Source organism: Macaca fascicularis, chromosome 8, assembly GCF_037993035.2.
Source record: "Macaca fascicularis isolate 582-1 chromosome 8, T2T-MFA8v1.1".
NCBI classification, from domain to species: domain Eukaryota; kingdom Metazoa; phylum Chordata; class Mammalia; order Primates; family Cercopithecidae; genus Macaca; species Macaca fascicularis.
The window spans coordinates 96,112,178-96,126,326 of NC_088382.1; the positions used below are offsets into that span (position 1 = coordinate 96,112,178).

General features: G+C 37.6%; 1 protein-coding gene across 9 annotated transcripts in view; it reads left to right on the forward strand.

Moving 5' to 3' along the window:
- Nucleotides 1–14,149, forward strand: part of WWP1 (WW domain containing E3 ubiquitin protein ligase 1) — a 141,337-nt gene that overhangs the window by 13,415 nt on the left and 113,773 nt on the right. For 6 of the 9 annotated variants that reach the window (XR_012416483.1, XR_012416485.1, XM_045398469.3 and 3 more), the window contains exon 1: nucleotides 12,705–12,797. The exons of the other annotated variants lie outside the window; for them this stretch is intronic. The gene's annotated coding sequence lies outside the window, so the exon portion shown is untranslated. Of the gene's footprint in view, nucleotides 1–12,704; nucleotides 12,798–14,149 lie in introns of those variants that run through there. 9 annotated transcript variants of the gene reach the window in all.

Here is a 14,149-nt window from a genome sequence, read left to right on the forward strand (position 1 = left end):
TACGCCATTCTCCTGCCTCAGCCTCCCGAGTAGCTGGGACTACAGGCGCCCGCCACCTTGCCCGGCTAGTTTTTTGTATTTTTTAGTAGAGACGGGGTTTCACGGTGTTCGCCAGGATGGTCTCGATCTCCTGACCTCGTGATCCACCCGTCTCGGCCTCCCAAAGTGCTGGGATTACAGGCTTGAGCCACCGCGCCCGGCCAGAGAGAATTTTTTTGTAAAGTGACTGACATATAATAGGAGCCCAGTAAATGTTTGCTGCTGCTGTTATATTTTGGAGTCAGAGGCCTGGTTCAGGTTCTGTGTTTAAGACTGGCTATGTTTTCTCCATAACTCAGGTGCCCCACCTAAGTGTATGAGGTCTTGGGCTTTATCATCTTACCTTTCTGTCTAGCAAGTATCTACACAGCTCTTTTTATACGTTAACTTACGTTGATTCTGTAAGTTTGGAACCCAAGTTTTAATGTACTTAGTGTTATTTGAATTATATTGTCTTCGGAAACCTGCAGCATAGGAGTGGGAAACCTGTTTCTGATGTTCACTAGGGTAAGGGGAAAAACTATCAAATGCATGCTTTTATATATATATATATACACACATACACATACACACATATATGTATTTTTTTTTACTGTAAAAACTTTGGTGTAATATGCAAACATAATATTGTATAAGAAACTGAGAAATTATAGCAAATTAAAAGAAAAACACTAGCTCATTCTTAGAACTGTACTGATACCATTTAGGTTTATCTTTTGTTGACATAGCTAAATTTTAGTATAAATTATTTTAAGACAGAGAAATAAGAATCTTAAGGATGGGAAAAATAAAGTTCATCAATGCATGATAAGTGAAATTATATTTCGCTCTTTTTAGAGGTGGAGGAGGAGATGGAGCTGGGAGAAAAGGAAAGATTAGTGGGATAATAGAGTAATGATGCCAAATCGCCCTATGTTTTTGTGTTTTAAAGGCCTATAGCTGCTTAGGTTAAAAATTGGAATAGTTGCTGCTAAGTGTGATGAATATATTTTCTTTTCTTTCTGATGTTTTCTAGTAAACATAGTAACTGATATCCTTTCCTGCAATGGAGGAAAACTGTCAATTTCATTTTGGGGAAGTTGGTATAATCTATTTTATTTTTTTAAAAAGGTTCTTTTTATGGTGCAACATCACCACCTTGTGGCTGTCTAGAATATTGTTTCTAAGTTGTTTCCACCACTGTAAGCATAAATTAAATTGTTCTTTGATATTGGCCAGCGACTCTATCTAGTTTGTAATGCGTAGCTTTTTACTATAAATAGGGGTGGAGAGTAGAAAATAAAATGATTTGTATACAAGGATTGCAACTTTATAGAAGTGTATTTGAGGAAAATAATTGTGTAAATCATTGTGAGGTTGGTGTAATTATGGATGGTTTCTGTGTATTTCATATTTTCATGAAATATGCACTATTTTCAGTGAAGTAATTCTAAGCTAAAAATTATCAATATGTTCTATGTTCCAGTTCTCATTTAATAAGAAAATTGAGGCCAAGTAAAGTTTAGATGCCCCATCTCACTCAGCCATTTAATGTAGGACTGTTTGTTGTCTAAAACAGTGTTTTCTAAACTGATGACTCTTGGAGGGATATTTTCTACATGAATTTTTACACTTTTTTCTTTTTTTTATATGACTGCTAACAGCCAAATACTTTTTTCATTTTGATGATAATTTTAAGGGGACAAATCAGAATGAAAAGTATGATGGTTAATTTAAAAGAGCATCTAGAATAAATAGGCCATTTGGTTTTACTGCCCGTATTTACTTAGTTGTTTGGGTATTTGGTTGACACTAAGTATTCTTCAGTAGTAAATATGTATTAAACACTTCCAGTATGCCAGGCTTTGAGGGAGGCAAGTGGTAAGGACTTGCCCTGGCATTCTTGGAATTTAGTATTCAGTGAGATAAATAAAGCTGTTTTATGACAAAAGTTTAATATCAGGGGTTCTGGATAAAAGTAGCTATAATTTGTTTTGTGTTAGGCATCATGCAAAGGGATTTAGGTACTGCTTTTTAGTCTCAGCAATTGATTTTGGAATTTTGCTTTCATTTTGCAGGAGCAGTGTATATGCACACAAATAAATATTGGTGGAAGCCCTGGCATACCCCCATGGAATGATGGTTTTCCTCGTCAAGTATGGACAGTTTGGCTGTTCCAGTGGGCTTTCCTGGCTTGGTCTTGCTATCCTGCCACCATTTGTCACAATGTTTCTGTGGGAAAATTTGTCTTGTATTCCAAGAAGTCATCTTTTCCTTAAACTTTTGGGGTCTAATGTTTGATAGTTTGGGGTTTAGCATACAACTTCTAAAGTGTTTGGAATGTTTAATTAGGGTTGGGGAGTATCCAAGTGTAATAAGCCTCTGCCTTATATTCTTTTGTTTCTTTGAATATTTAATAAGTCAAACTAGCATTTTAGATCCTTTAGTTTTGTATTGGACTTTTTTCTATTGAGCATTTGTTTTGGGCTGTGGAGGTGAAATATTGGTGAGGTGAGCATGGACTTGAATCTTAGAATTAGGGCAGAGATGGGAGAGGATGTAGGTGGGTATTGTCCCATTTGCATAGTATTTTCTTAATGATATTTTAATTTAAAATTTCAGTTCTGTGCTGTATAGGTATTTTCTTAACCTAACCAGTCTAGCCATCTTTTATTGTTGTTTTAACAGTTAACATAATAATATGTTGTTTTATTAGTTGTGTATCTGTGTGTCTTCATTTAATACACATTTATTGAGGGTTTTTTGTTTTTTCTTTTTTGGAGACAAGGTCTAGCTCTGTCCCCCAGGCTGGAGTGCAGTGGTGCCATCACAACTCACCACTGCCTCAAACTCCCCAGGCTGAAGTGATGTCCTACCTCAGCCTCTTGAGTAGCTGGGACTACAGGAGCGCAGCACCACACCCAGCTAATTTTTTTTTTTTTTTTTAATTTCCTTTATTTTGGGTATATGTAATTCTATTTTTTTTTTTGTAGAGACAAGGTTTTACCGTGTTGCCCAGGCTCGTCTCGAACTCCTGGGCTCAAGTGATCCACCCACCTTGGCCTCCCAAGGTGCTAGGATTATGAGCATGAGCCACCATGACTGGCCCATTTATGGAGTATTTAGAAGGGGCCAGACATTGGGCTAGAGGCTAGAATTACGATGAAGCTTAGTAATAAAGACTTTAATAGTACAACAGGGGAGATAGAGAAAAAAACATGGTTAGAGTGCTCTGAAGACACATAGCAACTAGTTCAAAATTGGAGAGATGACACTTGAGCGGACAGATGATTAGAAGTGAAGGAGAAGAGCAGTGGGAGGAACATGTGGGAAGTTGTTGGTATCTAAATCTGTGTGAGAATCACCTAGAATGCCCAACACAGACCCCAGGTGATTCTGCCATGCAGCCAGATTGGGGACAATTGGCAATGAATTAGAAATATATGCGAATAGTGAACTTTTTTTTTTCTGGAGAATCATCTTTTTTTCTCTACCTAAATTTTAATGAATGGAGGTAAGAGAGTGAGTGTGTATAAATAATGAATTGGAATGACCAGGACTAGTTTGATAATAGTTGGAGTGTGCCCCTTTCTCTTCTGGAACCTAGGCTCTAAACAACTCTAACAGATTCATCGTTTCAAATCGTGTACTATTAAAATGAGCTGGAAGAAAGTTCTTGTCTATGGGGATTGGTGCCTCTACTCAGCTGGGCCCAAGTTTCTCCTCTGTCTGCCTCAGATTCCTTACCTTAGTCACATACCTGGTAAAACGGAATTTTGTCTATTCTCATTGACCGTTGTATTGCCAGTGCCTCAAAGAGTGTCTCCTACTTCACTGAGAAAATTGGAGACATTAGGGAACATATCCTTAACTTCCTTTCCAGACATTTTTAAAGATACCTGCACCCACAAGCATCCTTTCCTCTTTGAAATCTCAAGAGTAAGAGCAGTTTTTTTCTCTACCTGTGTTTAATCTCAGCCAGTTCTGCCTTCTCGGGTATCTTGTGTTAGTGGTCATCATCCAGCCAATGACTACAGCTTCTGCTTGCCTGTAAAGAATACTCAGGTCTCTTTCGTCATTAAAAACAATCCTCTAAACGTGTTTACACTTATGTTTCTCTTTTCTTTGCTGGTCAAAATAATCTGAAAATAAGTTTCTGGTTGTTCCTTTTGCTTCATAAGCCGCAGGCTTCTGGGCCTACCTTTCCATGAAAATTGCTCTTGCTAAGGGCCTGGAAACTTTCACATTGTCTAGTAAACAATTTGCTGTTTTTACTGATCTTACCTTGATGGGGTTGGTCACTGTTTCCTCCTTCTTGAAATTCTTCCTTGGAGTTTTCTTTTGGTTTTCATCACCCCTTTTCATAGTTCCTGTCTGCTGTCCAGCTTATTAGTCCTGGGGTTGCCTAGGTTCTGCTCTATGCAGTAGGCCTTTCCTGAGTGAGTGCGTGTACACTGGGTACCTGTCACAGCATGGCTGGCTTTCAGTTTACTCTCAAGCTCTGCTCATAGGATGTCATGCGCAGAATATACCTCCAGAATATAGCTCTTTGCTGTGCTGTGTCTCAGTCAGTAACTTTATTGGGGGCCTTTCCCCAGCCAGACTCTGGCGTAGGTTCTAGGAATAGAATGACAAATAAGATAGTCTCGGTCCTCAAGGATCTTATCTTGGCAGAGATGGGAATATGGATAGAAGCGAGAGGACAAAATATGTGAACGTCAGTAATTGAGAATTACTAGGACAGATAAAATAGGGCGAGGTGGTAGAGTTGGCCTGTGGTGATCAGGAATTCTTTCTGAAGAGATCATATGTAAGTTGAGTCCTAAGACTGAGAAGGCAGCCAAAGGACTGTTGGATGAAGCAGTGAATGCAAAGGCTCCTTAGCAGCACTTGAGGTAATTAGGTTGAGGAATGGCAGGAATGGATACAGAAGAGAAGGAAGAGGTGGGGCAACAGATTATATAGGCATTTATGAGTTTGGATTTGTTGTAGTTAAAATGAGAGAACATTGGAAACAGAGTTACCGTGATGTATCCTGCTTTAGAGGGATCAGTCTGACTGCTGGGTAGAGGATGGATCTAGGTTGGGAGTGAAGAGTGGGGCAGGGAGACCATTTAGCAAGCTGTGCTTAGTTTGGATGAGAAATTATGGGCTTGGAGATAAGAGCTGTAGTGGTAGTGATGGTAAGAAGTAATTGGCCTAGTCAGAAATCTGGGACATCTTAACGTCTCCCCTTCTTTTACCCCTGCATCTCATTAGTCCACCTCTTATTATAGATTCTGCTCCTCAATGTCTCTGCTTCCTCTTCTCTTTCCCCTAATTTCAGGCCATTTTCTGCCTAGACTACTTTCAGGCTACCCTCACAACACTGCCAAAGGAGTTTTTCTAAAATACACATATATTCCTTCTCTGCTGAAAATGTAGTGGTTCTGTATGGCTTTCCTGGTATTCTTCATGGTATAGCTTCTTTCTGCCTTAATAGTTTTGTCTCTTAAATTTCTCCCCCGTACCCTTCCTAACAGAACTGCTATTTAACCTGCTTATGTTAGTCATCTCACCTCTCTGGGCACGGAATGTCTTGAAAGCATGTCTTTCCTTTCTACTTCTTTTCTTTTGTATGTGCAGCTGCTGCATTGGAGTCCTCCACAACTCATCTCAACTGTTACCATTTCTCAGAATTCTTTCCTGACAACTCTTTACCTCTTACCTCCAAATAATATTAAGGTGCTCCCCTTTTGTTGTGTAGTTACTCTCTGCGCAACCTTTTCTGTCAATGAACTTAAAATTGAGTCACTTGTCTGTTTCTGCTACTAAAGTTTAAACTCATTGAGAGCAAAGAACATATTTTATATGGTTTTTATATTTCTAGTGTTTTAATATATCACCTCAAAATATGCCGTGTGTGTGTGTGTGTGTGTGTGTGTATGTGTATATATATATATATATATATACCAAAAAACTTCATTCAAAAAATTGTTAAATTGCCTAATGCCTAGTTTGTTTAATTATTGATCACCCTTTTTTTTTTCTTTTTGCAACATGGTAAATTGATTTACCAGAAAGATTAAATTAGAAGCTTATGTCAGTATTTTTCAGGGAGAGAATGGAGGCCACATCAGTGTTTATTAAGTAATTGAATTGTAGTCTGATGGTGCAGACAGGTCCAGGAGAAAGTGGATATGAGGTGGCCACTGTTTGGCCTTGGAAGAGGAGCGGAAATATTGCAGTAGAGTGGTGAGGGCAGCAACCAAATTGCAAAGGTAGAAGAGTGAGTGACAAAGAAGCTGGACATTAATTTAGGAAGTGAGTTCATCAAAGGAATTTTTTTCTCCCTTTTTCTTGTTGCTCTTGTTTTTTAAAGTAATTCATGAGCCCCAAATCTGTTTGATGACCCAAAAAGAAGGGTTTAAATGAGGGAGGAGAAGTGAGGGAAGACATTATCCTAGAAGATGACAGTGTGTAGGTATACCACTTCAGAAAGTAGGAGGGCATATTTAATTTCAAAGACTTAATGCTAGGACAGGATTGAGTGTAGTGTCTTTTTACAGAAATTTTCATCAGAAATTATTTAAAAGCTGGGATTAGTATCTCAAAAGCACCTCAGTGTTTAGAATTAACTGATACAAATCGTATAAATGTAGCAGGACTATTATTTTTCTAAAATGCATTATTTAACTTTCATTATTTAAAGTTGTTCCTTGTATTTAATATTATTTAATATTGCATTTTTCATGCTTAATAATTTAGCATTTATATAGTACTTGATAATTCACAAAGTGCTTATCTAATCTTACCTTGAAGGTATCAAAAAACAAAATTATCACAAATTTAGTTATAGATTCAATTGGCTTTTATTCACAGTCTGTTATAGATCTAATTGGCTTTTATTCCATTCTACAAAATAGAATGAGAATGTCTGCTGGGTAGTGGCAGAACGCTGGGTTTTGTAAGATGGGGACAAGGAAACAACAACAGAGAAAAAGCTGACTGGTTAATGTCAGGATTAAAGCAGAGGGGAATTCTTTATGATGTTGACTCAGGCAGACTGTTATCTGTTTTCAGGGAAAGATGGTCTGCTTTGACTATCTGCTTCCTTGAACTTTTAGTTTGATTATGTGGCATTTAGCATGAGTGGCTTCATTTTGTCTTGGTCTGGTATTTTGGGGCCTAATGCAGGAGCTTAGTCCAAAAACAATGGCTCCCCTAAGTTTTGCTTAACAAAGGCTACTGAAAGAGGTTAAATTATATGTCTATGGGCCGAGCGTGGTGGCTCACTCCTGTAATCCCAGCACTTTGGGAGGCCGAGGTGGGCCGATCACTTGAGGTCAGGAGTTCAAGACCAGCCTGGTCAACATGGTGAAACCCCGTCTCTACGAAAAGTACACAAATTAGCCGGGTGTGGGCACCTGTGGCCCAAGCTACTCAGGAGGCTGAGGCAGGAGAATCACTTGAGCCTGGGAGGCGGAGGTTGCAGTGAGCCGAGATCACACCACTGCACTTAGCCTCGGCGACAGAGTGAGACTCCATCTCAAAAAAAAAAAAAAAAAATTGTCTGTGGTCTTGCTCATTTTATTTATTGTGCTTTGTCACTAAAATGACAAAGGTAGTATACGTGAAACACATTTTCCTTGAAAGGGTGGTTAGTTTAGTTTTGCTTTGGGTATGTAATTGTAACTTTTGTCATTAATTGGAACAAGAACTCTGATAGAAGAGCACATTAAATTGCTCTGATCATATTTTCTGGTATTACTGAAGCCTTGCTGTGATGCAGGGCTATTTAGAAAGCAAGGACATAGATGGAATTTAAAGTACTCAAAAAGGTACTTGATTAGAATTAATGAGAATGAAAAGAGAATTGAGTTAAATAGTTTCACTAGTTATTGGACTTGAATTTCTGTAAATAAAGTGAATTTTATGTGTTGGTTGCTTCGAGAGAGAGAAAAAAATTTGTGTTCATTTTGTAACTAATAGTTTAGAGTAGATTGATCATAGAATAATTTTGAGAACAAGGCTTTCATATAGCTTAGAAATGGTTAAAATTGGCATTAAAAAGGGAATCTACAGAAAAATCAAGATTTGGTGCTTCAAGCTCAAAACTGTGATATGTATGGTGCATTTTAATGTAAGAATATTTTTTGCTTACGTTATACATGTTAATGAGAGGTAAATTTTGAGGTAACTTACTGTAAAGCAGAGGAGTTTTCTGTGTAATTATTTGAGAGTAATAAAACTTTAAAAATAAAAAATACTTCAGTGCTTTGGGAGGCTGGGGTGGGAGGCTCACTTGAGCTAAGGAGTTCTGGACCAGCCTGAGTCAAGTGTAGAGAGACCCCATGTCTACACAAACAAACAAAAAAATTAACCAGGCATGGTGGTACATGCCTGTAGTCCCCGAGACTCAGGCAGGAAGGTGGCATGAGCCCAGTATTAGACGCTGCAATGAGCCATGATCATGCCACTGCACTCTATCCTGGGTGACAAAAGTGAGACCCTGCCTCCAAAGAAAGAAAGAAAATAAAGTAAAATTAAAAATTAAAAATACAATCGAATAGAAGCTCACTTTCTATAAGAAAATGAAGTGGTTGAAAAATAGGAAGAGATTGCATTTATGAAAGGGGAGATGTGAAAAAGAAAAGTCAAGAAACAAGGTTTAGATTTATGTTACTGGAAAAGAAGATGTAAAAATTAGAGAGTAAGAGAAAACAGAACTAACAGGCTCAGAAAAAAATTAATGTATTAATGTTAATTAAAAATTAATGTATTATCTCCCTCTGGCTGAAAATCTGAAATTGAGTGATAATGAATAGTAAGAGTTGGGTATTCATACTAACTTAGGAAATTGGGCATTTTGAAGAAAAATACATTTTTCTCATAGAAATACTTCCTAAAGGGCCATATATTGTACACTTAAAGGAACTTTGAAATTGACCAAAAATACAGAAAGATAGAGGAAAGATAGTTGAAATTATTAGGTCCTGTGGTTAGATAGGCATTTTTAGGTTAAAATAAACACCCAAATTAAAGTCAGAGGCTAACAAGTACCTGTAGATTCCATGTTTATTTGTCATTTTTCTGGTAGATATTGCAAGTACTCTTCAAGTCACTGGAATGGTACAGCTCAGAAGTGCTATTCTGCAGCACACTTGTAAATTATCAGAAGAGGGGCATTCTTGTATTTTGAGTATAAGTGGATCAATCCGTGATATTTATAGGGAGAGGTCAAGTGTGGACAAGAAAGCTTTAATTTTTTGGCTGGTCATAGTGGTTGATGCCTGTAATCCCAACACTTTGGGAGGCCCAGGTGGGAGGATCACTTGAGGCCAGAGGTTAAAGACTAGCCTGGGCAAATAGTGAGACCCCGTCTCTATTTGTATATAAAAAGCTTTAAAAGAAATTAGATAGCTTCTTTCCCAAATAGTTAGATATGTACATTGAGAACACCAAGTTTATTTGAAGGTAGAGACAGAGGCACAATAAAGACAGAACCTGGGAAGAAAAGCCCAATGGGAGATAGAAGTGAAAAGTGATATTAACGTGGCACTGGTAAAATTGGAAACAATTGTACTTAGCCTGTTTTCTTGACATAACATGTGAAAAGTTGAAACTATGAAGTGCTATGCAAATGTAAAGTATTAATGACATTGCCAGTAGGGCCCCTACAGTGAAGGAGTGTGGGAGAGTGCTGGAGAGACTATAGTTCCTGAGTTAAGCAGACCAATTCTAAGGGAAGAGTGCAGTGGTAGAGATTACTATTGGGAGATTGTGAGAAGAATAGGACCCATCAAGTCCAGGATGGGGTCATATGAGCTAGTGAATGGAACGGAGATCAGCAAGATACAGGACAGGTGAGTTGTTGGCATAGATGCATAGGCTGCGATGGCATGGGGTATGATGGCATGGGGATGATGGAGGATGGCATGGGCCAGGGAAGAACAGTAGCACTAGTTGGAAATGCCTTGAGTAGAGAGATCAGTGGTGATGATACGGACAGAGAGTCTATTAAAAGTAAATGATTCGGAGGGCTAAAAGGTTTTGAGAAAACCTCTTACTGTTCCCTTCTCCCGACATGTAGTCCCAATGATATGATTTTGAGCCCTAGTGATGAGTCGTTCCTATAAAATTGGTTTTTCCTTTCTGAATTTGCAGGTCGCATGGAAATGAAAAATCTAACAGAATTATACTTTTATAACAGGATTCCACTAGAAAAGTTTCTTTGAGATACATCAAAAGAGCTGTCTAGGCAGTTAGAGCCATTACACTGTTCGCTAGGATTATCAAAAACCCCAGTTTGGCCAGAACTGAGAGGTTTCCCAGGATGCAAGATTAAAACCTGATGTTCCTGAGCAAACTGGGACGAGTTGGTCGCCCTCCTGTTTACTCTCTCATTCTATAAAGTCATTGAAATGACCAACAGTATTTCTATGTAGAAGTAATATTTCTATATTCCTATATATAATTTAACTTAAAATTTAATCCTCTATTTTGTAGTTTACATTTTAATGAAATATTTATTTTATGCTTTAGAGTTGCTGAATCTTAGCCATATTGAGGGGGGAGACTGCATGGTTCATCCATTTTTATCTTTGCCACATTCATTGAGTTTTACATTTTATGCTTGATAAAATAGCTTTGCCTAAGTGCAGGCTTTCTAACCTTTTAGGTTCCACATTTATTGGACTAAACTGCTCTGTTACATATCATCCTATCTTGTTACTGAGTTTTTTCTTATGTATTAGTATTGTCGTCAAAATTAGACTCGGTATTGAAGCCAGGACTTTGTCTTCTACCATTTCTGTATCCTTGCCATACCCACTTTATAAACTATGCAGCCAATAAGTATGTTTATTAATTGATCCAGGCACATAGATATGTGACAGTATTTATTTGACTTTTCAAAGCTTTAACACTGCAGAGTGTGCAGAATGAATCAGATCTGTTCGAATTGAATCTTCTTTCCCTTCCCTTCCCTCCCCTCCCCTCCCCTTCCTTCCCCTTCCTTCCCTCCCTCTTTCTTTCTTCCTTTCACAATTTTGCTTCTGACTTAAGAAAGACATTTTGAAGTAAGCAGGCAATTAAGATATACCTTCTAAATGAGGATTTGATAGATCTATAACCTGAGTACTGGAAATGTAGTTTATTATCTACATTCAGGACTTTTTTCTGTTCTTTGCAGTTGAATAATAGTGAACCTTTATACAAGCCTGGGGATTTTCATAGGGTTGGACCGACATAATTAGCTTAGATATTACTGACCATACCCTCTGAGCGTAGATTATGACCTAAAACTCAGACTTCGTTTTTTCTTTTGCCAACCCTGCTTTCTAAATTCCTGAGCCTAAATTGATCATACAGTTTTTTTGTCTTCTCATATGCTGGGGACCAAGGACAACTTGATAAAAGTCATACCGTTATGCAGATTGTTGTCCCTGAGGGCTTGTGATAAGCACAGTATTAACAGGGCTCAGCAGAAGTTGATCAGCACTCTCATTCTGCTCAATATTTATTCCAAAACATCTCCACTGTGAACAAGCCCATTGTCTTCCATGGAAGTTAATGCCACTTACATAAACTGTGACTCCAAAATATTTCTTCCCCATGGACCTGTTTCCTCGACTGCATGCTTCTCTAACTAGCTGTCTATTATACCTGGTTATTAGCAACTTTCTTTTGAACTGCATATCCAAATGAAACTTGTATTTTTAACCTCCTTCTTCCACAATAAAAACAATAGGTAGTCTTTATTGAGTCCTTACTTCGTGCTGCATACTCAAAGTGCTACGTCTTTTACATATATTATCTCATTTAATTCTCATTGTAACATGAGACAGATGACTTTGTTTTTCCTATTCTACTGATACAGGAAATGAGCCATGGAAAAGTTAACTTGGTCATACAGCTCTTAAGTGGCAGAACTGGAAGTGAAAAATAGTCTTACTTAGATCCGTAATGGATCTCCGTTCCATTCACTAGCTCATATGACCCCATCCTGGACTTGATGGGTCCTGTTCTTCTCACAATCTCCCACTAGTAATCTCTCCCACTGCACTCTTCCCTAATAGTCAAATAGTCAAATAGTCTTACTTTTCTCTCTATCCTGGTTAGGGAACCATCATCCACCCAGACAACGAAGTGGGAAATTTTATTTTTTCAGATTCTTATTTTTTTTGTAACCCTCAGCCATCCTATAGCCATCTGGTCAAAGACCTTATATGTATCCTCAGTGTCTTCTTTCATACTGCCAGTGCTCTAGTTCAGATAAGCTCACTATCTTAAATCTAACCCCCACAGCTTCCAAAGTTATTTTTCCAAAATGCAATTCTCATCACTGAAGCCATCAAGATAAACTTTAAAGTACTATGCATGGTATATTTTAAATACAATATAAACTATTACATAGGATCCTATGCAGTTTAGACCCTCTTTGTTTGCCTGATCACATTACATTCTCCGTATGTTCCATTGTGCACTATGCAAGCAGTTCTCTGGACGTTCCATTCTTTAATTCTCTCTCGAAGAATTATGCACTTCAAGATGCGGTTCCCTCAGAGGTTATCTTCTCTGTGATCCCTTTCTTGATCCCTGAAGGATGGATTGTCTACCTTCTCTTATGTGCCCCGGATGTAGTACTTTACCTTTTGCATCTGTTTTAGGAATTATCACACTGAAAGCTATTTATTTGTTTACAGGGTTGTCTCCTCACAGACTATGAGCTCCTTGAAAGAGGGAATCGTGTCTTACTCATCTTTGTATCCCCAGTGTCTAGCAGTTCCTGATACATAGTAAGTGGTTAACAATTTTTTTAAACTAAGACCACATTTAATAATGAGACTTCATACATTTTGATAATTATGTAGACTTAGTAATATGTGGTCATAAAAAATACTTTAGACTTCTGATACTCCTGAGACTCAGTTTTCTCGTCTCTAAGATGGACAGAGTGCTTCCCTCCTCACACAGTGTTACTGTAATGCTCAGATGGGAGAATATATGATAGTACATTATCTTTTAAGTGTCATATAACTTTATTAAATGAAGTGTAGAGAATAATTGTTGAAATTGATAATTTTATTTGCTGTATCTCTTCCCTTTTAAGGCAAGGTAAGTATCATTTTTTGAACCATCTTTCATGGTTTTAGTTTAAATTTGCAGTTACTGGTTACCAGAACATGTGCTCTTGAGTCTGGGGATTGGGTGATATCAAAGAGTTTATATAGAATACAGAGAAAAATAGATTGGGGGTGGGGATCAGAGTACACAGAGTTTCATGTAATAAAGTGAATAATTTTTTACCTGGTTGGCACTGTTCCCGCGTCTCCAGGGTATTGTAAACTTTTCAGATTTTTCTCAAATAAGTAATCTATGTCTCTTGCCTTTATTCTCAGTAGTTGTCTTTGTGTTTAGTTCCCTAGTAAGGGTCTTTGATTTTTTTTTTTTTTAATCTACCTCCAAATGAATCAATATCTTCACCTATCCTTAAGTCCCTCATTTACTGCCTAGAGGAAGAAGTGTCTTTTTCTTGGAAGACTAAATGCCATCTGTGAAAGCTGTATCTGTCCTTCTTTTGCATCACAGTCTCCAGTAATCACACTTGATTAATTAGTGATTTATACTTTACTGTGTCTACTTCCGTGCCTTCCATACATTCTTTAAATTAAACAAGAAAAAAAAACCATGTGATTTGAATGTACCAGATTATATGTAACACATAGAAGTCAATAATAAAATCCATTTGTGAACCGACTGCTCAACCGAAGAACTAGGTCAATCCCAGTGTGGTTAAAGAGCTGTGAAGACCTCTCTGATTCCATATTCTTACCTTTTCCCAGCCCCTAAAGTAACTGCTATCCTGAACTTGTTTCCATCTTTTCTTTTTAAAATACCACAAATATGATTGTTTGATTTGAGTTTCATAATCATGTTTGCAGGCTTTTTAAAGCTTGCACATACGGTATTTTATTATAGAGGAAAATCTAATTTACAAATCTTTATACATTTCAAGGAAAGCATTGAAACATCATAAAAGATGTTTGAGCAGACATAAAAATAGACAGAAATATCTGAATAGGCAAATTCAAATTTATAACCAGAAAATAATTGTGAAGACTTATTTTTGGACTCTGTGGATATTGCT